This window comes from Micropterus salmoides, unplaced genomic scaffold (genome assembly GCF_014851395.1).
Source record: "Micropterus salmoides isolate LMB-PRFRI ecotype aquatic unplaced genomic scaffold, ASM1485139v1 Ms_hic_scaffold_14, whole genome shotgun sequence".
Classification (NCBI taxonomy): Eukaryota; Metazoa; Chordata; class Actinopteri; order Centrarchiformes; family Centrarchidae; genus Micropterus; species Micropterus salmoides.
In genome coordinates, this window is record NW_024040485.1 from 18,099,221 (window position 1) to 18,103,691 (window position 4,471).

The 4,471-nt window shown below is 44.8% G+C and overlaps 1 long non-coding RNA gene across 1 annotated transcript; it reads right to left on the reverse strand.

Moving 5' to 3' along the window:
• Nucleotides 1–484: 484 nt before the first annotated feature.
• LOC119902162 lies at nucleotides 485–3,053 on the reverse strand. Its single transcript, XR_005444303.1, has 3 exons — nucleotides 2,207–3,053; nucleotides 1,496–2,030; nucleotides 485–1,231 (listed from the first exon to the last, which is right to left on the reverse strand). It is a non-coding gene; the product is annotated as an uncharacterized LOC119902162 (long non-coding RNA).
• Between the last annotated feature and the right edge of the window lie 1,418 nt (nucleotides 3,054–4,471).

Sequence of the window (4,471 nt, forward strand, 5' to 3'; positions counted from 1 at the left end):
CAAATACAAAGCTTTCCCTGTCATGGCGCACTGAAGTTTGGAACTCCTGTGGAGAGTTCTTCTCACAGGAAACGTGTCGATCAGGGCGTGCAGAGTTTCAAATATGAATACAGCAGCTTAAATATGCTGTGAAGAGAAGATGAAGAATTCACTTTTCTTGACATGCTGTAGATTGGAGGGGCACCATATTTTCCATTTGCCATCACAATGGTCCATAAAATAACCATTTCCAGTTAAATACCAGCATAGTGCCATAAATAAAATGAAAGAAGAATTTAAAAAGCAACCTGGTTTTTTTTCATGTTGGCTTTTTTATTTCCATTTTTTACTCGGTTTGATTTGACTGTTTTGCATGCAAAAATAATAATTAATAATTGTGATCCACAAACAAATAAATACAATTTTAGATCCGCTAAAAACTGACTCTAATGTTGACCATTCGCTCCGGTACATCGGTTAGAATGCAGGTGACAGGACCCCAGTATTCTTTCTCTGCACTTTATTGATTGATTGGAGGCACAGCAGAGCACAGGACATTTAAACTGACTGTAACATAGGTTGGTGAACTTGTGTGAAATAACAACAAATATAAATAATAAAGTTTAAGTCATATGCATAACAGAATATTCCCCATTCTGTACATGGGTTTTTTCTCAGGTTGAAATATTCATAACAGAACAAAGTAAGTACTTTAATAATTGCTACTAAAAGGTTATAACAAGTGCCACCATAGTAAACAAACACCAATAATATTTAAGAACACTAGTCATCCATAAGCAGTCGGGTATGACCACTTATATAGACTACATTCACATCAGAAAACATAATCAAAGTGCACCACCTAGTGGTAAACAGGGGCATTAAATGACGCGTCTATATTACCGTCCAAATACCGTTAATATACATATACTAATTACTCTAACAGCTGAGTTAACTAGCAAAGGGGAAACAAAACATGTTGAAACTAATAACATAACATTTATTTCCACAAAGCCACATAGGTAGGCAATCAGAAATGGTAAGACAATGGGTTGACATCTGAACATGAAATTAAATATCAGGACAATATTACGATGTCACTCCTTACCACGGGTCCATGAAGGAGACAATTATTCAGCACTTAATTGAACATGGACGCACGTGAACACAAATAAGTCCACACTGGATTAATTGGGCCGCATGGTTTGGGGTGTGCAAGTCAGATCGCCAGGTGTGTGTGCTTCGTGTGGATCTGGAAAAAAAAAAAATTAGCGGACAGAATTCCCGCCCTATGCTGCGGCGGTGACGTCACTACAGCCCACCATAGGAGCGCTGCCCATTATTATCATGCCTTTTTACAGCCGCCCCCAAATACTGTGTATTTGTTCCAAAAAAGGCTGATATTTAGTTCTCATTGGTGTCTGGGATCTCTGGTAGTATCACAAGCCGTGCAACTGGTCATGTATACAGAACCCCTTAACTCGAATTTCTGCTGACCGAACCAGGTTGTCCTTACCTGGGAACACCCTAACAACCTGACCAATCGGCCAGAAAGCTTGCGGTAGTTGAAGATCGAGTATCATTGCCACTTGGCCCACCGAAAGTGGCGCTGTAGTACATTGCCACTTTTGACGGGTCTGTAGGCTCGGTAGGTAGTCCCTCACAAACCGTGACCAGAAATGGTCAGCCAGGACCTGGCTGTATCTCCAATGACGCTTGCCTAGCTGCTCTGAACTGTGGTAAGTCACTTGGGGAAGTGCACTATCTCGCCGCCCCATCAACAGGAGGTTAGGGGTGACTGGATCAGGGTCAGCCAGGTTAGAGGATACATACCCTAATGGTTTGGCATTAAGAATGCCCTCTATTTCGATTAGCACAGTTCTGAGTACCTCCTCTGTGACAGTTTGTGTCCCAACTACTCTGTGAAGCGCAGACCTGACCGAACAGATTTCCCTTTCCCACGCCCCGCCAAAGTGTGGGGCGGCTGGTGGGTTAAAGTTTAATATCCTGCTCTCCTTGTGTGTGTGCTACACAATTTAGCAGGGAGTAAACTGAAATACAAATGAAATAGCTACAATTAACTTAGCATCATTAGCACCATATGAATGCATTCCAACACACACCCATTAGCATTAGCATACAACAACCAAAATCTCCATCTATAGCAAACATTCCCACAAAATATACATAAAATATAATCCTGCAATTCAATATTAACAAAACTTACAGATGGTTGTGTCGTTGGCACAAACAAAAAGCAGATGTCGGTGGACGAACCTCACCACATGTGGCTCATTAAGAACTAAAACAAAATGGCTGACTTCCTGTCACTTCCTGAAAACTGACTTTCAAAGTAAAACACATTTCAAAATAAAATTAGCTCAAAACTGTGTCCATACTACAATAAAATTAAGGGCAGAACATTGAAAGATACCTGGTGTTTAGCCAGTTGGTCTTTCAGGTCTTGGCTCAGGTTGGCAAAAGCTTGTCTCAACTCTTTCTCCCCAGCCTTGAAGTTTGTCCCCTGATCAGAGTACAACTCAGCTGGGGTTCCTCGACGGGCAATAAATCTTCTCAGTGCCATAAGGAACGAGTCCACATTGATGTTTGCCAGGACATCTAAGTGCACGCAACGCGTGGTAAGGCACTTGAAAATAATTCCCCATCGTTTTTCATTAGGTCTGCCAATTTTAATCTGGAATGGACCAAAGCAATCCATTCCAGTTGAGTAGAAGGGTGGTCTGGCGAGTCTTAGCCTGGCAGGTGGTAAATCTCACTCCAAGTACTAAACGGGGCCGTGTCAGGCACTGCTTAAACTCAGCAGTATCATCTGAAGGAAGGAGTTGGTTTGATTGTCCATTCACTGGGTGGTCGCTGCAAAAATGCAGGACCTTGGCTCCATCGATTAGGCTGGGCCAAATCTGACAGGCTCTTACCTCTAGTGAGGTCATCTGCAGGATTGCAGGCAGAATCCATGTACCTCCAGGCCTGTAGATCTGTTAACTCTTGGGTCTCTGCGACCCTTGTGCCTACAAAGACCTTTAATCTACATGACTCCGACTGGAGCCACTTGAGTATGGTCGTGGAGTCGGTCCAGTATATTGTTTGTCTGATGGGTAAAGAAAGCTCGTTCCTGATAAACTTAGCAAGCTGAGCGCCTGTTACTTCAGCACAATGTTCTAATCTCGGCACAGATTGCTGCCTCTTGGGGGCGACTCGCGACCTGGCCATGACAAAGGTGACCTTAATGTTAGCTTGGTTGTTCTCAGACCTCAGATAAGCCACTGAGCCACAGGCTTTCTCTGAAGCATCACAAAAACATGTAAATCTCTGGCAACTCAAGTCAGGTCCATGTCAGCTGTGACATAGCATCTTGGCATGTTAATTTGATGCAGACCTGTGAGCTCGCTCTGCCAACTGATCCAGTCATGCAGTAAGTCCTCTGGGAAGAGTGGGTCATCCCATTCCCGCTGCTTAGCCCACAACTGCTGAACCAACACCTTTGCACGAGTGTTGAATGGTAATATGAACCCAAGAGGGTCATACTGTGAAGCAAGGACTCTGTACACATTGCGGAGAGTGGGAGTCCCATGGTCTATTGGGCAATGCTTGAACCCGAGGGTATCATCCGAGCACTGCCACCACAGCCCTTGGGTTGATTCTTGGGGATCTGCATGATCGTGGAGCAGCCACAGTTCACTGCTGTCAGAGATTTTACCACACTTGCATCATTACTGGCCCACTGGCGTATCTCAAATCCACCTGATCCCATAAGGTCTCTCAATTTGGTGACAAGTTGTTTTGCCTCTTCCTTTGTGGTAACACTCTGAAGGCAGTTATCAACATAAAAGCATCTTTCCACAGAGAACCTTACATCATCTTCCAGCTGGCTATGGTCGACAACGTGCCTCTGAAGTGCATATGTAGCACAACATGGACTGCATGTCGTACCAAATGGGAGAACCTGCCACTCATACACATCTGGTGCAGCAGTAGTGTCTGCTCCACGCCACACGAATCTCAGGAGGGATCTGTCCTCGGGGAGGAGACGAACCTGGTGGAACATCCTCTTTATATCACCACTGATGGCAAAGGCATGTTCTCTGAATCGCAGAAGTACCACTAAAAGGGAAGGGCCTAAGACAGGCCCTGGCAGCAAAGACTCGTTCAGGTTCAGCCCCTTGGATTGGAAGGAGCAGTTGAAAACAATACGGGGTTTACCATTATGCTCAACCAGGTGATGAGGAATGTACCATGACTGGCCATCCTGCATGGCCTCTTCGGTTGGGAGCTTCACCACAGATCCTGCATCCACTAGCTTCTGGACCTCTGCATTGTAGACGGCTGCCTTCTTTTGGTCTCAGGCCAGACGTCTCTCAGTGTTGTGCAAAAGTGGCATAACAGCCTCCTTTTTAGCCTCAAATAGCGCCATATTCTTTCTCCGCAGCAAGGGCGTTGCGTAACGCTGTACACCATACACCTCCACCCGCAC